Source organism: Ranitomeya variabilis, chromosome 1 (assembly GCF_051348905.1).
Source record: "Ranitomeya variabilis isolate aRanVar5 chromosome 1, aRanVar5.hap1, whole genome shotgun sequence".
Taxonomy (NCBI): domain Eukaryota; kingdom Metazoa; phylum Chordata; class Amphibia; order Anura; family Dendrobatidae; genus Ranitomeya; species Ranitomeya variabilis.
This window is the reverse complement of record NC_135232.1, coordinates 69,533,181-69,550,964: the sequence shown is the minus strand read 5'-3', so window position 1 is coordinate 69,550,964 and position 17,784 is coordinate 69,533,181. Positions and strand designations below refer to the sequence as shown.

At 62.1% G+C, this 17,784-nt stretch overlaps 17 non-coding genes and 1 pseudogene across 17 annotated transcripts; all 18 read left to right on the top strand.

The window, feature by feature from the left end:
- Nucleotides 1-236: 236 nt before the first annotated feature.
- Nucleotides 237-400, top strand: LOC143801102 (U1 spliceosomal RNA). The gene has a single exon (XR_013220747.1). It is a non-coding gene; the product is annotated as a U1 spliceosomal RNA (small nuclear RNA).
- Nucleotides 401-1,194: 794 nt separating this feature from the next.
- On the top strand, nucleotides 1,195-1,358 carry LOC143801101 (U1 spliceosomal RNA). The gene has a single exon (XR_013220746.1). It is a non-coding gene; the product is annotated as a U1 spliceosomal RNA (small nuclear RNA).
- Nucleotides 1,359-2,152: 794 nt separating this feature from the next.
- On the top strand, nucleotides 2,153-2,316 carry LOC143801100 (U1 spliceosomal RNA). Its single transcript, XR_013220745.1, has one exon. It is a non-coding gene; the product is annotated as a U1 spliceosomal RNA (small nuclear RNA).
- A 798-nt stretch (nucleotides 2,317-3,114) lies between these two features.
- LOC143801099 (U1 spliceosomal RNA) lies at nucleotides 3,115-3,278 on the top strand. The gene has a single exon (XR_013220744.1). It is a non-coding gene; the product is annotated as a U1 spliceosomal RNA (small nuclear RNA).
- Nucleotides 3,279-4,076: 798 nt separating this feature from the next.
- On the top strand, nucleotides 4,077-4,240 carry LOC143801098 (U1 spliceosomal RNA). Its single transcript, XR_013220743.1, has one exon. It is a non-coding gene; the product is annotated as a U1 spliceosomal RNA (small nuclear RNA).
- A 794-nt stretch (nucleotides 4,241-5,034) lies between these two features.
- On the top strand, nucleotides 5,035-5,198 carry LOC143801096 (U1 spliceosomal RNA). Its single transcript, XR_013220742.1, has one exon. It is a non-coding gene; the product is annotated as a U1 spliceosomal RNA (small nuclear RNA).
- Nucleotides 5,199-5,992: 794 nt separating this feature from the next.
- LOC143801095 (U1 spliceosomal RNA) lies at nucleotides 5,993-6,156 on the top strand. The gene has a single exon (XR_013220741.1). It is a non-coding gene; the product is annotated as a U1 spliceosomal RNA (small nuclear RNA).
- A 794-nt stretch (nucleotides 6,157-6,950) lies between these two features.
- LOC143801291 (U1 spliceosomal RNA) lies at nucleotides 6,951-7,114 on the top strand. Its single transcript, XR_013220905.1, has one exon. It is a non-coding gene; the product is annotated as a U1 spliceosomal RNA (small nuclear RNA).
- A 796-nt stretch (nucleotides 7,115-7,910) lies between these two features.
- LOC143801094 (U1 spliceosomal RNA) lies at nucleotides 7,911-8,074 on the top strand. Its single transcript, XR_013220740.1, has one exon. It is a non-coding gene; the product is annotated as a U1 spliceosomal RNA (small nuclear RNA).
- Nucleotides 8,075-8,868: 794 nt separating this feature from the next.
- LOC143801093 (U1 spliceosomal RNA) lies at nucleotides 8,869-9,032 on the top strand. The gene has a single exon (XR_013220739.1). It is a non-coding gene; the product is annotated as a U1 spliceosomal RNA (small nuclear RNA).
- A 798-nt stretch (nucleotides 9,033-9,830) lies between these two features.
- Nucleotides 9,831-9,994, top strand: LOC143801092 (U1 spliceosomal RNA). Its single transcript, XR_013220738.1, has one exon. It is a non-coding gene; the product is annotated as a U1 spliceosomal RNA (small nuclear RNA).
- Nucleotides 9,995-10,792: 798 nt separating this feature from the next.
- On the top strand, nucleotides 10,793-10,956 carry LOC143801091 (U1 spliceosomal RNA). Its single transcript, XR_013220737.1, has one exon. It is a non-coding gene; the product is annotated as a U1 spliceosomal RNA (small nuclear RNA).
- Nucleotides 10,957-11,750: 794 nt separating this feature from the next.
- On the top strand, nucleotides 11,751-11,914 carry LOC143801269 (U1 spliceosomal RNA). The gene has a single exon (XR_013220888.1). It is a non-coding gene; the product is annotated as a U1 spliceosomal RNA (small nuclear RNA).
- A 798-nt stretch (nucleotides 11,915-12,712) lies between these two features.
- Nucleotides 12,713-12,876, top strand: LOC143801090 (U1 spliceosomal RNA). Its single transcript, XR_013220736.1, has one exon. It is a non-coding gene; the product is annotated as a U1 spliceosomal RNA (small nuclear RNA).
- A 794-nt stretch (nucleotides 12,877-13,670) lies between these two features.
- On the top strand, nucleotides 13,671-13,834 carry LOC143801089 (U1 spliceosomal RNA). Its single transcript, XR_013220735.1, has one exon. It is a non-coding gene; the product is annotated as a U1 spliceosomal RNA (small nuclear RNA).
- Nucleotides 13,835-14,959: 1,125 nt separating this feature from the next.
- LOC143801320 (U1 spliceosomal RNA) lies at nucleotides 14,960-15,095 on the top strand (annotated as a pseudogene).
- Nucleotides 15,096-15,889: 794 nt separating this feature from the next.
- LOC143801088 (U1 spliceosomal RNA) lies at nucleotides 15,890-16,053 on the top strand. Its single transcript, XR_013220734.1, has one exon. It is a non-coding gene; the product is annotated as a U1 spliceosomal RNA (small nuclear RNA).
- A 795-nt stretch (nucleotides 16,054-16,848) lies between these two features.
- On the top strand, nucleotides 16,849-17,012 carry LOC143801087 (U1 spliceosomal RNA). Its single transcript, XR_013220733.1, has one exon. It is a non-coding gene; the product is annotated as a U1 spliceosomal RNA (small nuclear RNA).
- Nucleotides 17,013-17,784: the final 772 nt, after the last annotated feature.

Here is a 17,784-nt window from a genome sequence, read left to right as displayed (position 1 = left end):
CTCTATGCAAATGACTCAGGCTGCTGCTGTGCATCTTGGGCGGCTTTGGACTTGAGCTCGGCCTGCCCTGGGGGGGGCGGAGTGGGCGTCGGGAGCGACCGGCGCCTCCCACTCGAGGAGCCTCCGTGCGGTCTGTGCCGAACGCCACCCCCGCCCCCTCCCTTTCGGGCCCGAGACTCCGCGATGTTGGGGAGCTGCGTCGGAGGGGCGCTCGTCGGGCCGGCGGGCCCCAACTCATACTTACCTGGCAGGGGAGATACCATGATCACTAAGGTGGTTCTCCCAGGGTGAGGCTCATCCATTGCACTCCGGGTGTGCTGACCCCTGCGATTTCCCCAAATGCGGGAAACTCGACTGCATAATTTGTGGTAGTGGGGGACTGCGTTCGCGCTTTCCCCTGATTTCCTATGGTCAAAGACAGAACACTAAAGATGCTCTGCTGAGCCAAAGTGAGACTTTGGAGAAGCTCAAAGCAGGCAGATGTGGCCTTTGGCTCCCCCTTGTGGGGGAAGGATGCCACCTTCCCTGTGTCGTGTCGCTGCTTTCTTGGTTTGTTTGAGGTTGTTGCCTTTGCTTGACACTTTGGCCCTTTTTTGGCCCCCTGGCTGGTGGGGAATGATCACCTCATTTGCATCTCATTGACTTGGTGACGACATGGCTTGCTCTGCTTGTCTGCAGGGGCAGGCAGGCCCGCCCGCTCGCTCACGGGAGGGCACCTGCAGCATCCCCATCTCGCAGCCTTCGGGCTGGAGCTGGACCTGTGAGTGGGCCGCTGGTGCGCGGCTACCTGCTGCGGTTTGGGCCTCCTGCCCTTGAGCCTCCCTCCAGCATGCATCCTCTTGAGCGGAGATGAGCGAGTCACGAGAGGGTGCCGGCCGGCAGCTGGAGCTCGAGCTGTCTACAGCATGTTCTCAGGCCAGCGCAGCAGCGTGAGGCTGCTGGGGCGGAGCCAACGCTCCTCTATGCAAATGACTCAGGCTGCTGCTGTGCATCTTGGGCGGCTTTGGACTTGAGCTCGGCCTGCCCTGGGGGGGGCGGAGTGGGCGTCGGGAGCGACCGGCGCCTCCCACTCGAGGAGCCTCCGTGCGGTCTGTGCCGAACGCCACCCCCGCCCCCTCCCTTTCGGGCCCGAGACTCCGCGATGTTGGGGAGCTGCGTCGGAGGGGCGCTCGTCGGGCCGGCGGGCCCCAACTCATACTTACCTGGCAGGGGAGATACCATGATCACTAAGGTGGTTCTCCCAGGGTGAGGCTCATCCATTGCACTCCGGGTGTGCTGACCCCTGCGATTTCCCCAAATGCGGGAAACTCGACTGCATAATTTGTGGTAGTGGGGGACTGCGTTCGCGCTTTCCCCTGATTTCCTATGGTCAAAGACAGAACACTAAAGATGCTCTGCTGAGCCAAAGTGAGACTTTGGAGAAGCTCAAAGCAGGCAGATGTGGCCTTTGGCTCCCCCTTGTGGGGGAAGGATGCCACCTTCCCTGTGTCGTGTCGCTGCTTTCTTGGTTTGTTTGAGGTTGTTGCCTTTGCTTGACACTTTGGCCCTTTTTTGGCCCCCTGGCTGGTGGGGAATGATCACCTCATTTGCATCTCATTGACTTGGTGACGACATGGCTTGCTCTGCTTGTCTGCAGGGGCAGGCAGGCCCGCCCGCTCGCTCACGGGAGGGCACCTGCAGCATCCCCATCTCGCAGCCTTCGGGCTGGAGCTGGACCTGTGAGTGGGCCGCTGGTGCGCGGCTATCTGCTGCGGTTTGGGCCTCCTGCCCTTGAGCCTCCCTCCAGCGTGCATCCTCTTGAGCGGAGATGAGCGAGTCACGAGAGGGTGCCGGCCGGCAGCTGGAGCTCGAGCTGTCTACAGCATGTTCTCAGGCCAGCGCAGCAGCGTGAGGCTGCTGGGGCGGAGCCAACGCTCCTCTATGCAAATGACTCAGGCTGCTGCTGTGCATCTTGGGCGGCTTTGGACTTGAGCTCGGCCTGCCCTGGGGGGGGCGGAGTGGGCGTCGGGAGCGACCGGCGCCTCCCACTCGAGGAGCCTCCGTGCGGTCTGTGCCGAACGCCACCCCCGCCCCCTCCCTTTCGGGCCCGAGACTCCGCGATGTTGGGGAGCTGCGTCGGAGGGGCGCTCGTCGGGCCGGCGGGCCCCAACTCATACTTACCTGGCAGGGGAGATACCATGATCACTAAGGTGGTTCTCCCAGGGTGAGGCTCATCCATTGCACTCCGGGTGTGCTGACCCCTGCGATTTCCCCAAATGCGGGAAACTCGACTGCATAATTTGTGGTAGTGGGGGACTGCGTTCGCGCTTTCCCCTGATTTCCTATGGTCAAAGACAGAACACTAAAGATGCTCTGCTGAGCCAAAGTGAGACTTTGGAGAAGCTCAAAGCAGGCAGATGTGGCCTTTGGCTCCCCCTTGTGGGGGAAGGATGCCACCTTCCCTGTGTCGTGTCGCTGCTTTCTTGGTTTGTTTGAGGTTGTTGCCTTTGCTTGACACTTTGGCCCTTTTTTGGCCCCCTGGCTGGTGGGGAATGATCACCTCATTTGCATCTCATTGACTTGGTGACGACATGGCTTGCTCTGCTTGTCTGCAGGGGCAGGCAGGCCCGCCCGCTCGCTCGCTCACGGGAGGGCACCTGCAGCATCCCCATCTCGCAGCCTTCGGGCTGGAGCTGGACCTGTGAGTGGGCCGCTGGTGCGCGGCTATCTGCTGCGGTTTGGGCCTCCTGCCCTTGAGCCTCCCTCCAGCGTGCATCCTCTTGAGCGGAGATGAGCGAGTCACGAGAGGGTGCCGGCCGGCAGCTGGAGCTCGAGCTGTCTACAGCATGTTCTCAGGCCAGCGCAGCAGCGTGAGGCTGCTGGGGCGGAGCCAACGCTCCTCTATGCAAATGACTCAGGCTGCTGCTGTGCATCTTGGGCGGCTTTGGACTTGAGCTCGGCCTGCCCTGGGGGGGGCGGAGTGGGCGTCGGGAGCGACCGGCGCCTCCCACTCGAGGAGCCTCCGTGCGGTCTGTGCCGAACGCCACCCCCGCCCCCTCCCTTTCGGGCCCGAGACTCCGCGATGTTGGGGAGCTGCGTCGGAGGGGCGCTCGTCGGGCCGGCGGGCCCCAACTCATACTTACCTGGCAGGGGAGATACCATGATCACTAAGGTGGTTCTCCCAGGGTGAGGCTCATCCATTGCACTCCGGGTGTGCTGACCCCTGCGATTTCCCCAAATGCGGGAAACTCGACTGCATAATTTGTGGTAGTGGGGGACTGCGTTCGCGCTTTCCCCTGATTTCCTATGGTCAAAGACAGAACACTAAAGATGCTCTGCTGAGCCAAAGTGAGACTTTGGAGAAGCTCAAAGCAGGCAGATGTGGCCTTTGGCTCCCCCTTGTGGGGGAAGGATGCCACCTTCCCTGTGTCGTGTCGCTGCTTTCTTGGTTTGTTTGAGGTTGTTGCCTTTGCTTGACACTTTGGCCCTTTTTTGGCCCCCTGGCTGGTGGGGAATGATCACCTCATTTGCATCTCATTGACTTGGTGACGACATGGCTTGCTCTGCTTGTCTGCAGGGGCAGGCAGGCCCGCCCGCTCGCTCGCTCACGGGAGGGCACCTGCAGCATCCCCATCTCGCAGCCTTCGGGCTGGAGCTGGACCTGTGAGTGGGCCGCTGGTGCGCGGCTATCTGCTGCGGTTTGGGCCTCCTGCCCTTGAGCCTCCCTCCAGCGTGCATCCTCTTGAGCGGAGATGAGCGAGTCACGAGAGGGTGCCGGCCGGCAGCTGGAGCTCGAGCTGTCTACAGCATGTTCTCAGGCCAGCGCAGCAGCGTGAGGCTGCTGGGGCGGAGCCAACGCTCCTCTATGCAAATGACTCAGGCTGCTGCTGTGCATCTTGGGCGGCTTTGGACTTGAGCTCGGCCTGCCCTGGGGGGGGCGGAGTGGGCGTCGGGAGCGACCGGCGCCTCCCACTCGAGGAGCCTCCGTGCGGTCTGTGCCGAACGCCACCCCCGCCCCCTCCCTTTCGGGCCCGAGACTCCGCGATGTTGGGGAGCTGCGTCGGAGGGGCGCTCGTCGGGCCGGCGGGCCCCAACTCATACTTACCTGGCAGGGGAGATACCATGATCACTAAGGTGGTTCTCCCAGGGTGAGGCTCATCCATTGCACTCCGGGTGTGCTGACCCCTGCGATTTCCCCAAATGCGGGAAACTCGACTGCATAATTTGTGGTAGTGGGGGACTGCGTTCGCGCTTTCCCCTGATTTCCTATGGTCAAAGACAGAACACTAAAGATGCTCTGCTGAGCCAAAGTGAGACTTTGGAGAAGCTCAAAGCAGGCAGATGTGGCCTTTGGCTCCCCCTTGTGGGGGAAGGATGCCACCTTCCCTGTGTCGTGTCGCTGCTTTCTTGGTTTGTTTGAGGTTGTTGCCTTTGCTTGACACTTTGGCCCTTTTTTGGCCCCCTGGCTGGTGGGGAATGATCACCTCATTTGCATCTCATTGACTTGGTGACGACATGGCTTGCTCTGCTTGTCTGCAGGGGCAGGCAGGCCCGCCCGCTCGCTCACGGGAGGGCACCTGCAGCATCCCCATCTCGCAGCCTTCGGGCTGGAGCTGGACCTGTGAGTGGGCCGCTGGTGCGCGGCTATCTGCTGCGGTTTGGGCCTCCTGCCCTTGAGCCTCCCTCCAGCGTGCATCCTCTTGAGCGGAGATGAGCGAGTCACGAGAGGGTGCCGGCCGGCAGCTGGAGCTCGAGCTGTCTACAGCATGTTCTCAGGCCAGCGCAGCAGCGTGAGGCTGCTGGGGCGGAGCCAACGCTCCTCTATGCAAATGACTCAGGCTGCTGCTGTGCATCTTGGGCGGCTTTGGACTTGAGCTCGGCCTGCCCTGGGGGGGGCGGAGTGGGCGTCGGGAGCGACCGGCGCCTCCCACTCGAGGAGCCTCCGTGCGGTCTGTGCCGAACGCCACCCCCGCCCCCTCCCTTTCGGGCCCGAGACTCCGCGATGTTGGGGAGCTGCGTCGGAGGGGCGCTCGTCGGGCCGGCGGGCCCCAACTCATACTTACCTGGCAGGGGAGATACCATGATCACTAAGGTGGTTCTCCCAGGGTGAGGCTCATCCATTGCACTCCGGGTGTGCTGACCCCTGCGATTTCCCCAAATGCGGGAAACTCGACTGCATAATTTGTGGTAGTGGGGGACTGCGTTCGCGCTTTCCCCTGATTTCCTATGGTCAAAGACAGAACACTAAAGATGCTCTGCTGAGCCAAAGTGAGACTTTGGAGAAGCTCAAAGCAGGCAGATGTGGCCTTTGGCTCCCCCTTGTGGGGGAAGGATGCCACCTTCCCTGTGTCGTGTCGCTGCTTTCTTGGTTTGTTTGAGGTTGTTGCCTTTGCTTGACACTTTGGCCCTTTTTTGGCCCCCTGGCTGGTGGGGAATGATCACCTCATTTGCATCTCATTGACTTGGTGACGACATGGCTTGCTCTGCTTGTCTGCAGGGGCAGGCAGGCCCGCCCGCTCGCTCACGGGAGGGCACCTGCAGCATCCCCATCTCGCAGCCTTCGGGCTGGAGCTGGACCTGTGAGTGGGCCGCTGGTGCGCGGCTATCTGCTGCGGTTTGGGCCTCCTGCCCTTGAGCCTCCCTCCAGCGTGCATCCTCTTGAGCGGAGATGAGCGAGTCACGAGAGGGTGCCGGCCGGCAGCTGGAGCTCGAGCTGTCTACAGCATGTTCTCAGGCCAGCGCAGCAGCGTGAGGCTGCTGGGGCGGAGCCAACGCTCCTCTATGCAAATGACTCAGGCTGCTGCTGTGCATCTTGGGCGGCTTTGGACTTGAGCTCGGCCTGCCCTGGGGGGGGCGGAGTGGGCGTCGGGAGCGACCGGCGCCTCCCACTCGAGGAGCCTCCGTGCGGTCTGTGCCGAACGCCACCCCCGCCCCCTCCCTTTCGGGCCCGAGACTCCGCGATGTTGGGGAGCTGCGTCGGAGGGGCGCTCGTCGGGCCGGCGGGCCCCAACTCATACTTACCTGGCAGGGGAGATACCATGATCACTAAGGTGGTTCTCCCAGGGTGAGGCTCATCCATTGCACTCCGGGTGTGCTGACCCCTGCGATTTCCCCAAATGCGGGAAACTCGACTGCATAATTTGTGGTAGTGGGGGACTGCGTTCGCGCTTTCCCCTGATTTCCTATGGTCAAAGACAGAACACTAAAGATGCTCTGCTGAGCCAAAGTGAGACTTTGGAGAAGCTCAAAGCAGGCAGATGTGGCCTTTGGCTCCCCCTTGTGGGGGAAGGATGCCACCTTCCCTGTGTCGTGTTGCTGCTTTCTTGGTTTGTTTGAGGTTGTTGCCTTTGCTTGACACTTTGGCCCTTTTTTGGCCCCCTGGCTGGTGGGGAATGATCACCTCATTTGCATCTCATTGACTTGGTGACGACATGGCTTGCTCTGCTTGTCTGCAGGGGCAGGCAGGCCCGCCCGCTCGCTCACGGGAGGGCACCTGCAGCATCCCCATCTCGCAGCCTTCGGGCTGGAGCTGGACCTGTGAGTGGGCCGCTGGTGCGCGGCTATCTGCTGCGGTTTGGGCCTCCTGCCCTTGAGCCTCCCTCCAGCGTGCATCCTCTTGAGCGGAGATGAGCGAGTCACGAGAGGGTGCCGGCCGGCAGCTGGAGCTCGAGCTGTCTACAGCATGTTCTCAGGCCAGCGCAGCAGCGTGAGGCTGCTGGGGCGGAGCCAACGCTCCTCTATGCAAATGACTCAGGCTGCTGCTGTGCATCTTGGGCGGCTTTGGACTTGAGCTCGGCCTGCCCTGGGGGGGGCGGAGTGGGCGTCGGGAGCGACCGGCGCCTCCCACTCGAGGAGCCTCCGTGCGGTCTGTGCCGAACGCCACCCCCGCCCCCTCCCTTTCGGGCCCGAGACTCCGCGATGTTGGGGAGCTGCGTCGGAGGGGCGCTCGTCGGGCCGGCGGGCCCCAACTCATACTTACCTGGCAGGGGAGATACCATGATCACTAAGGTGGTTCTCCCAGGGTGAGGCTCATACATTGCACTCCGGGTGTGCTGACCCCTGCGATTTCCCCAAATGCGGGAAACTCGACTGCATAATTTGTGGTAGTGGGGGACTGCGTTCGCGCTTTCCCCTGATTTCCTATGGTCAAAGACAGAACACTAAAGATGCTCTGCTGAGCCAAAGTGAGACTTTGGAGAAGCTCAAAGCAGGCAGATGTGGCCTTTGGCTCCCCCTTGTGGGGGAAGGATGCCACCTTCCCTGTGTCGTGTCGCTGCTTTCTTGGTTTGTTTGAGGTTGTTGCCTTTGCTTGACACTTTGGCCCTTTTTTGGCCCCCTGGCTGGTGGGGAATGATCACCTCATTTGCATCTCATTGACTTGGTGACGACATGGCTTGCTCTGCTTGTCTGCAGGGGCAGGCAGGCCCGCCCGCTCGCTCACGGGAGGGCACCTGCAGCATCCCCATCTCGCAGCCTTCGGGCTGGAGCTGGACCTGTGAGTGGGCCGCTGGTGCGCGGCTATCTGCTGCGGTTTGGGCCTCCTGCCCTTGAGCCTCCCTCCAGCGTGCATCCTCTTGAGCGGAGATGAGCGAGTCACGAGAGGGTGCCGGCCGGCAGCTGGAGCTCGAGCTGTCTACAGCATGTTCTCAGGCCAGCGCAGCAGCGTGAGGCTGCTGGGGCGGAGCCAACGCTCCTCTATGCAAATGACTCAGGCTGCTGCTGTGCATCTTGGGCGGCTTTGGACTTGAGCTCGGCCTGCCCTGGGGGGGGGGCGGAGTGGGCGTCGGGAGCGACCGGCGCCTCCCACTCGAGGAGCCTCCGTGCGGTCTGTGCCGAACGCCACCCCCGCCCCCTCCCTTTCGGGCCCGAGACTCCGCGATGTTGGGGAGCTGCGTCGGAGGGGCGCTCGTCGGGCCGGCGGGCCCCAACTCATACTTACCTGGCAGGGGAGATACCATGATCACTAAGGTGGTTCTCCCAGGGTGAGGCTCATCCATTGCACTCCGGGTGTGCTGACCCCTGCGATTTCCCCAAATGCGGGAAACTCGACTGCATAATTTGTGGTAGTGGGGGACTGCGTTCGCGCTTTCCCCTGATTTCCTATGGTCAAAGACAGAACACTAAAGATGCTCTGCTGAGCCAAAGTGAGACTTTGGAGAAGCTCAAAGCAGGCAGATGTGGCCTTTGGCTCCCCCTTGTGGGGGAAGGATGCCACCTTCCCTGTGTCGTGTCGCTGCTTTCTTGGTTTGTTTGAGGTTGTTGCCTTTGCTTGACACTTTGGCCCTTTTTTGGCCCCCTGGCTGGTGGGGAATGATCACCTCATTTGCATCTCATTGACTTGGTGACGACATGGCTTGCTCTGCTTGTCTGCAGGGGCAGGCAGGCCCGCCCGCTCGCTCACGGGAGGGCACCTGCAGCATCCCCATCTCGCAGCCTTCGGGCTGGAGCTGGACCTGTGAGTGGGCCGCTGGTGCGCGGCTATCTGCTGCGGTTTGGGCCTCCTGCCCTTGAGCCTCCCTCCAGCGTGCATCCTCTTGAGCGGAGATGAGCGAGTCACGAGAGGGTGCCGGCCGGCAGCTGGAGCTCGAGCTGTCTACAGCATGTTCTCAGGCCAGCGCAGCAGCGTGAGGCTGCTGGGGCGGAGCCAACGCTCCTCTATGCAAATGACTCAGGCTGCTGCTGTGCATCTTGGGCGGCTTTGGACTTGAGCTCGGCCTGCCCTGGGGGGGGCGGAGTGGGCGTCGGGAGCGACCGGCGCCTCCCACTCGAGGAGCCTCCGTGCGGTCTGTGCCGAACGCCACCCCCGCCCCCTCCCTTTCGGGCCCGAGACTCCGCGATGTTGGGGAGCTGCGTCGGAGGGGCGCTCGTCGGGCCGGCGGGCCCCAACTCATACTTACCTGGCAGGGGAGATACCATGATCACTAAGGTGGTTCTCCCAGGGTGAGGCTCATCCATTGCACTCCGGGTGTGCTGACCCCTGCGATTTCCCCAAATGCGGGAAACTCGACTGCATAATTTGTGGTAGTGGGGGACTGCGTTCGCGCTTTCCCCTGATTTCCTATGGTCAAAGACAGAACACTAAAGATGCTCTGCTGAGCCAAAGTGAGACTTTGGAGAAGCTCAAAGCAGGCAGATGTGGCCTTTGGCTCCCCCTTGTGGGGGAAGGATGCCACCTTCCCTGTGTCGTGTCGCTGCTTTCTTGGTTTGTTTGAGGTTGTTGCCTTTGCTTGACACTTTGGCCCTTTTTTGGCCCCCTGGCTGGTGGGGAATGATCACCTCATTTGCATCTCATTGACTTGGTGACGACATGGCTTGCTCTGCTTGTCTGCAGGGGCAGGCAGGCCCGCCCGCTCGCTCGCTCACGGGAGGGCACCTGCAGCATCCCCATCTCGCAGCCTTCGGGCTGGAGCTGGACCTGTGAGTGGGCCGCTGGTGCGCGGCTATCTGCTGCGGTTTGGGCCTCCTGCCCTTGAGCCTCCCTCCAGCGTGCATCCTCTTGAGCGGAGATGAGCGAGTCACGAGAGGGTGCCGGCCGGCAGCTGGAGCTCGAGCTGTCTACAGCATGTTCTCAGGCCAGCGCAGCAGCGTGAGGCTGCTGGGGCGGAGCCAACGCTCCTCTATGCAAATGACTCAGGCTGCTGCTGTGCATCTTGGGCGGCTTTGGACTTGAGCTCGGCCTGCCCTGGGGGGGGCGGAGTGGGCGTCGGGAGCGACCGGCGCCTCCCACTCGAGGAGCCTCCGTGCGGTCTGTGCCGAACGCCACCCCCGCCCCCTCCCTTTCGGGCCCGAGACTCCGCGATGTTGGGGAGCTGCGTCGGAGGGGCGCTCGTCGGGCCGGCGGGCCCCAACTCATACTTACCTGGCAGGGGAGATACCATGATCACTAAGGTGGTTCTCCCAGGGTGAGGCTCATCCATTGCACTCCGGGTGTGCTGACCCCTGCGATTTCCCCAAATGCGGGAAACTCGACTGCATAATTTGTGGTAGTGGGGGACTGCGTTCGCGCTTTCCCCTGATTTCCTATGGTCAAAGACAGAACACTAAAGATGCTCTGCTGAGCCAAAGTGAGACTTTGGAGAAGCTCAAAGCAGGCAGATGTGGCCTTTGGCTCCCCCTTGTGGGGGAAGGATGCCACCTTCCCTGTGTCGTGTCGCTGCTTTCTTGGTTTGTTTGAGGTTGTTGCCTTTGCTTGACACTTTGGCCCTTTTTTGGCCCCCTGGCTGGTGGGGAATGATCACCTCATTTGCATCTCATTGACTTGGTGACGACATGGCTTGCTCTGCTTGTCTGCAGGGGCAGGCAGGCCCGCCCGCTCGCTCGCTCACGGGAGGGCACCTGCAGCATCCCCATCTCGCAGCCTTCGGGCTGGAGCTGGACCTGTGAGTGGGCCGCTGGTGCGCGGCTATCTGCTGCGGTTTGGGCCTCCTGCCCTTGAGCCTCCCTCCAGCGTGCATCCTCTTGAGCGGAGATGAGCGAGTCACGAGAGGGTGCCGGCCGGCAGCTGGAGCTCGAGCTGTCTACAGCATGTTCTCAGGCCAGCGCAGCAGCGTGAGGCTGCTGGGGCGGAGCCAACGCTCCTCTATGCAAATGACTCAGGCTGCTGCTGTGCATCTTGGGCGGCTTTGGACTTGAGCTCGGCCTGCCCTGGGGGGGGCGGAGTGGGCGTCGGGAGTGACCGGCGCCTCCCACTCGAGGAGCCTCCGTGCGGTCTGTGCCGAACGCCACCCCCGCCCCCTCCCTTTCGGGCCCGAGACTCCGCGATGTTGGGGAGCTGCGTCGGAGGGGCGCTCGTCGGGCCGGCGGGCCCCAACTCATACTTACCTGGCAGGGGAGATACCATGATCACTAAGGTGGTTCTCCCAGGGTGAGGCTCATCCATTGCACTCCGGGTGTGCTGACCCCTGCGATTTCCCCAAATGCGGGAAACTCGACTGCATAATTTGTGGTAGTGGGGGACTGCGTTCGCGCTTTCCCCTGATTTCCTATGGTCAAAGACAGAACACTAAAGATGCTCTGCTGAGCCAAAGTGAGACTTTGGAGAAGCTCAAAGCAGGCAGATGTGGCCTTTGGCTCCCCCTTGTGGGGGAAGGATGCCACCTTCCCTGTGTCGTGTCGCTGCTTTCTTGGTTTGTTTGAGGTTGTTGCCTTTGCTTGACACTTTGGCCCTTTTTTGGCCCCCTGGCTGGTGGGGAATGATCACCTCATTTGCATCTCATTGACTTGGTGACGACATGGCTTGCTCTGCTTGTCTGCAGGGGCAGGCAGGCCCGCCCGCTCGCTCACGGGAGGGCACCTGCAGCATCCCCATCTCGCAGCCTTCGGGCTGGAGCTGGACCTGTGAGTGGGCCGCTGGTGCGCGGCTATCTGCTGCGGTTTGGGCCTCCTGCCCTTGAGCCTCCCTCCAGCGTGCATCCTCTTGAGCGGAGATGAGCGAGTCACGAGAGGGTGCCGGCCGGCAGCTGGAGCTCGAGCTGTCTACAGCATGTTCTCAGGCCAGCGCAGCAGCGTGAGGCTGCTGGGGCGGAGCCAACGCTCCTCTATGCAAATGACTCAGGCTGCTGCTGTGCATCTTGGGCGGCTTTGGACTTGAGCTCGGCCTGCCCTGGGGGGGGCGGAGTGGGCGTCGGGAGCGACCGGCGCCTCCCACTCGAGGAGCCTCCGTGCGGTCTGTGCCGAACGCCACCCCCGCCCCCTCCCTTTCGGGCCCGAGACTCCGCGATGTTGGGGAGCTGCGTCGGAGGGGCGCTCGTCGGGCCGGCGGGCCCCAACTCATACTTACCTGGCAGGGGAGATACCATGATCACTAAGGTGGTTCTCCCAGGGTGAGGCTCATCCATTGCACTCAGGGTGTGCTGACCCCTGCGATTTCCCCAAATGCGGGAAACTCGACTGCATAATTTGTGGTAGTGGGGGACTGCGTTCGCGCTTTCCCCTGATTTCCTATGGTCAAAGACAGAACACTAAAGATGCTCTGCTGAGCCAAAGTGAGACTTTGGAGAAGCTCAAAGCAGGCAGATGTGGCCTTTGGCTCCCCCTTGTGGGGGAAGGATGCCACCTTCCCTGTGTCGTGTCGCTGCTTTCTTGGTTTGTTTGAGGTTGTTGCCTTTGCTTGACACTTTGGCCCTTTTTTGGCCCCCTGGCTGGTGGGGAATGATCACCTCATTTGCATCTCATTGACTTGGTGACGACATGGCTTGCTCTGCTTGTCTGCAGGGGCAGGCAGGCCCGCCCGCTCGCTCGCTCACGGGAGGGCACCTGCAGCATCCCCATCTCGCAGCCTTCGGGCTGGAGCTGGACCTGTGAGTGGGCCGCTGGTGCGCGGCTATCTGCTGCGGTTTGGGCCTCCTGCCCTTGAGCCTCCCTCCAGCGTGCATCCTCTTGAGCGGAGATGAGCGAGTCACGAGAGGGTGCCGGCCGGCAGCTGGAGCTCGAGCTGTCTACAGCATGTTCTCAGGCCAGCGCAGCAGCGTGAGGCTGCTGGGGCGGAGCCAACGCTCCTCTATGCAAATGACTCAGGCTGCTGCTGTGCATCTTGGGCGGCTTTGGACTTGAGCTCGGCCTGCCCTGGGGGGGGCGGAGTGGGCGTCGGGAGCGACCGGCGCCTCCCACTCGAGGAGCCTCCGTGCGGTCTGTGCCGAACGCCACCCCCGCCCCCTCCCTTTCGGGCCCGAGACTCCGCGATGTTGGGGAGCTGCGTCGGAGGGGCGCTCGTCGGGCCGGCGGGCCCCAACTCATACTTACCTGGCAGGGGAGATACCATGATCACTAAGGTGGTTCTCCCAGGGTGAGGCTCATCCATTGCACTCCGGGTGTGCTGACCCCTGCGATTTCCCCAAATGCGGGAAACTCGACTGCATAATTTGTGGTAGTGGGGGACTGCGTTCGCGCTTTCCCCTGATTTCCTATGGTCAAAGACAGAACACTAAAGATGCTCTGCTGAGCCAAAGTGAGACTTTGGAGAAGCTCAAAGCAGGCAGATGTGGCCTTTGGCTCCCCCTTGTGGGGGAAGGATGCCACCTTCCCTGTGTCGTGTCGCTGCTTTCTTGGTTTGTTTGAGGTTGTTGCCTTTGCTTGACACTTTGGCCCTTTTTTGGCCCCCTGGCTGGTGGGGAATGATCACCTCATTTGCATCTCATTGACTTGGTGACGACATGGCTTGCTCTGCTTGTCTGCAGGGGCAGGCAGGCCCGCCCGCTCGCTCACGGGAGGGCACCTGCAGCATCCCCATCTCGCAGCCTTCGGGCTGGAGCTGGACCTGTGAGTGGGCCGCTGGTGCGCGGCTACCTGCTGCGGTTTGGGCCTCCTGCCCTTGAGCCTCCCTCCAGCATGCATCCTCTTGAGCGGAGATGAGCGAGTCACGAGAGGGTGCCGGCCGGCAGCTGGAGCTCGAGCTGTCTACAGCATGTTCTCAGGCCAGCGCAGCAGCGTGAGGCTGCTGGGGCGGAGCCAACGCTCCTCTATGCAAATGACTCAGGCTGCTGCTGTGCATCTTGGGCGGCTTTGGACTTGAGCTCGGCCTGCCCTGGGGGGGGCGGAGTGGGCGTCGGGAGCGACCGGCGCCTCCCACTCGAGGAGCCTCCGTGCGGTCTGTGCCGAACGCCACCCCCGCCCCCTCCCTTTCGGGCCCGAGACTCCGCGATGTTGGGGAGCTGCGTCGGAGGGGCGCTCGTCGGGCCGGCGGGCCCCAACTCATACTTACCTGGCAGGGGAGATACCATGATCACTAAGGTGGTTCTCCCAGGGTGAGGCTCATCCATTGCACTCCGGGTGTGCTGACCCCTGCGATTTCCCCAAATGCGGGAAACTCGACTGCATAATTTGTGGTAGTGGGGGACTGCGTTCGCGCTTTCCCCTGATTTCCTATGGTCAAAGACAGAACACTAAAGATGCTCTGCTGAGCCAAAGTGAGACTTTGGAGAAGCTCAAAGCAGGCAGATGTGGCCTTTGGCTCCCCCTTGTGGGGGAAGGATGCCACCTTCCCTGTGTCGTGTCGCTGCTTTCTTGGTTTGTTTGAGGTTGTTGCCTTTGCTTGACACTTTGGCCCTTTTTTGGCCCCCTGGCTGGTGGGGAATGATCACCTCATTTGCATCTCATTGACTTGGTGACGACATGGCTTGCTCTGCTTGTCTGCAGGGGCAGGCAGGCCCGCCCGCTCGCTCACGGGAGGGCACCTGCAGCATCCCCATCTCGCAGCCTTCGGGCTGGAGCTGGACCTGTGAGTGGGCCGCTGGTGCGCGGCTATCTGCTGCGGTTTGGGCCTCCTGCCCTTGAGCCTCCCTCCAGCGTGCATCCTCTTGAGCGGAGATGAGCGAGTCACGAGAGGGTGCCGGCCGGCAGCTGGAGCTCGAGCTGTCTACAGCATGTTCTCAGGCCAGCGCAGCAGCGTGAGGCTGCTGGGGCGGAGCCAACGCTCCTCTATGCAAATGACTCAGGCTGCTGCTGTGCATCTTGGGCGGCTTTGGACTTGAGCTCGGCCTGCCCTGGGGGGGGCGGAGTGGGCGTCGGGAGCGACCGGCGCCTCCCACTCGAGGAGCCTCCGTGCGGTCTGTGCCGAACGCCACCCCCGCCCCCTCCCTTTCGGGCCCGAGACTCCGCGATGTTGGGGAGCTGCGTCGGAGGGGCGCTCGTCGGGCCGGCGGGCCCCAACTCATACTTACCTGGCAGGGGAGATACCATGATCACTAGGGCTACGTTCACATTTGCGGTCAGCGCCGGGCGCCGCAGCGGCGCCGCATGCGTCATGCGCCCCTATATTTAACATGGGGGCGCATGGACATGCGTTGTGCTGCGTTTAGCGCCGCATGGCCGCAAGCGTTGGACGCAAGAAACGCATCAAGTTGCATTTTTTTTGCGTCCAACTTGCGGCCAAAAACGACGCATGCGGCGCAAAACGCAGCGTTTTAGCGTGCATTTTGCCGCGTTTTTGTTTGCGTTGTGCGCTGCGGCGCCGACGCTGCGGCGCACAACGCAAATGTGAACGTAGCTTAAGGTGGTTCTCCCAGGGTGAGGCTCATCCATTGCACTCCGGGTGTGCTGACCCCTGCGATTTCCCCAAATGCGGGAAACTCGACTGCATAATTTGTGGTAGTGGGGGACTGCGTTCGCGCTTTCCCCTGATTTCCTATGGTCAAAGACAGAACACTAAAGATGCTCTGCTGAGCCAAAGTGAGACTTTGGAGAAGCTCAAAGCAGGCAGATGTGGCCTTTGGCTCCCCCTTGTGGGGGAAGGATGCCACCTTCCCTGTGTCGTGTCGCTGCTTTCTTGGTTTGTTTGAGGTTGTTGCCTTTGCTTGACACTTTGGCCCTTTTTTGGCCCCCTGGCTGGTGGGGAATGATCACCTCATTTGCATCTCATTGACTTGGTGACGACATGGCTTGCTCTGCTTGTCTGCAGGGGCAGGCAGGCCCGCCCGCTCGCTCACGGGAGGGCACCTGCAGCATCCCCATCTCGCAGCCTTCGGGCTGGAGCTGGACCTGTGAGTGGGCCGCTGGTGCGCGGCTATCTGCTGCGGTTTGGGCCTCCTGCCCTTGAGCCTCCCTCCAGCGTGCATCCTCTTGAGCGGAGATGAGCGAGTCACGAGAGGGTGCCGGCCGGCAGCTGGAGCTCGAGCTGTCTACAGCATGTTCTCAGGCCAGCGCAGCAGCGTGAGGCTGCTGGGGCGGAGCCAACGCTCCTCTATGCAAATGACTCAGGCTGCTGCTGTGCAACTTGGGCGGCTTTGGACTTGAGCTCGGCCTGCCCTGGGGGGGGCGGAGTGGGCGTCGGGAGCGACCGGCGCCTCCCACTCGAGGAGCCTCCGTGCGGTCTGTGCCGAACGCCACCCCCGCCCCCTCCCTTTCGGGCCCGAGACTCCGCGATGTTGGGGAGCTGCGTCGGAGGGGCGCTCGTCGGGCCGGCGGGCCCCAACTCATACTTACCTGGCAGGGGAGATACCATGATCACTAAGGTGGTTCTCCCAGGGTGAGGCTCATCCATTGCACTCCGGGTGTGCTGACCCCTGCGATTTCCCCAAATGCGGGAAACTCGACTGCATAATTTGTGGTAGTGGGGGACTGCGTTCGCGCTTTCCCCTGATTTCCTATGGTCAAAGACAGAACACTAAAGATGCTCTGCTGAGCCAAAGTGAGACTTTGGAGAAGCTCAAAGCAGGCAGATGTGGCCTTTGGCTCCCCCTTGTGGGGGAAGGATGCCACCTTCCCTGTGTCGTGTCGCTGCTTTCTTGGTTTGTTTGAGGTTGTTGCCTTTGCTTGACACTTTGGCCCTTTTTTGGCCCCCTGGCTGGTGGGGAATGATCACCTCATTTGCATCTCATTGACTTGGTGACGACATGGCTTGCTCTGCTTGTCTGCAGGGGCAGGCAGGCCCGCCCGCTCGCTCACGGGAGGGCACCTGCAGCATCCCCATCTCGCAGCCTTCGGGCTGGAGCTGGACCTGTGAGTGGGCCGCTGGTGCGCGGCTATCTGCTGCGGTTTGGGCCTCCTGCCCTTGAGCCTCCCTCCAGCGTGCATCCTCTTGAGCGGAGATGAGCGAGTCACGAGAGGGTGCCGGCCGGCAGCTGGAGCTCGAGCTGTCTACAGCATGTTCTCAGGCCAGCGCAGCAGCGTGAGGCTGCTGGGGCGGAGCCAACGCTCCTCTATGCAAATGACTCAGGCTGCTGCTGTGCATCTTGGGCGGCTTTGGACTTGAGCTCGGCCTGCCCTGGGGGGGGGCGGAGTGGGCGTCGGGAGCGACCGGCGCCTCCCACTCGAGGAGCCTCCGTGCGGTCTGTGCCGAACGCCACCCCCGCCCCCTCCCTTTCGGGCCCGAGACTCCGCGATGTTGGGGAGCTGCGTCGGAGGGGCGCTCGTCGGGCCGGCGGGCCCCAACTCATACTTACCTGGCAGGGGAGATACCATGATCACTAAGGTGGTTCTCCCAGGGTGAGGCTCATCCATTGCACTCCGGGTGTGCTGACCCCTGCGATTTCCCCAAATGCGGGAAACTCGACTGCATAATTTGTGGTAGTGGGGGACTGCGTTCGCGCTTTCCCCTGATTTCCTATGGTCAAAGACAGAACACTAAAGATGCTCTGCTGAGCCAAAGTGAGACTTTGGAGAAGCTCAAAGCAGGCAGATGTGGCCTTTGGCTCCCCCTTGTGGGGGAAGGATGCCACCTTCCCTGTGTCGTGTCGCTGCTTTCTTGGTTTGTTTGAGGTTGTTGCCTTTGCTTGACACTTTGGCCCTTTTTTGGCCCCCTGGCTGGTGGGGAATGATCACCTCATTTGCATCTCATTGACTTGGTGACGACATGGCTTGCTCTGCTTGTCTGCAGGGGCAGGCAGGCCCGCCCGCTCGCTCGCTCACGGGAGGGCACCTGCAGCATCCCCATCTCGCAGCCTTCGGGCTGGAGCTGGACCTGTGAGTGGGCCGCTGGTGCGCGGCTATCTGCTGCGGTTTGGGCCTCCTGCCCTTGAGCCTCCCTCCAGCGTGCATCCTCTTGAGCGGAGATGAGCGAGTCACGAGAGGGTGCCGGCCGGCAGCTGGAGCTCGAGCTGTCTACAGCATGTTCTCAGGCCAGCGCAGCAGCGTGAGGCTGCTGGGGCGGAGCCAACGCTCCTCTATGCAAATGACTCAGGCTGCTGCTGTGCATCTTGGGCGGCTTTGGACTTGAGCTCGGCCTGCCCTGGGGGGGGCGGAGTGGGCGTCGGGAGCGACCGGCGCCTCCCACTCGAGGAGCCTCCGTGCGGTCTGTGCCGAACGCCACCCCCGCCCCCTCCCTTTCGGGCCCGAGACTCCGCGATGTTGGGGAGCTGCGTCGGAGGGGCG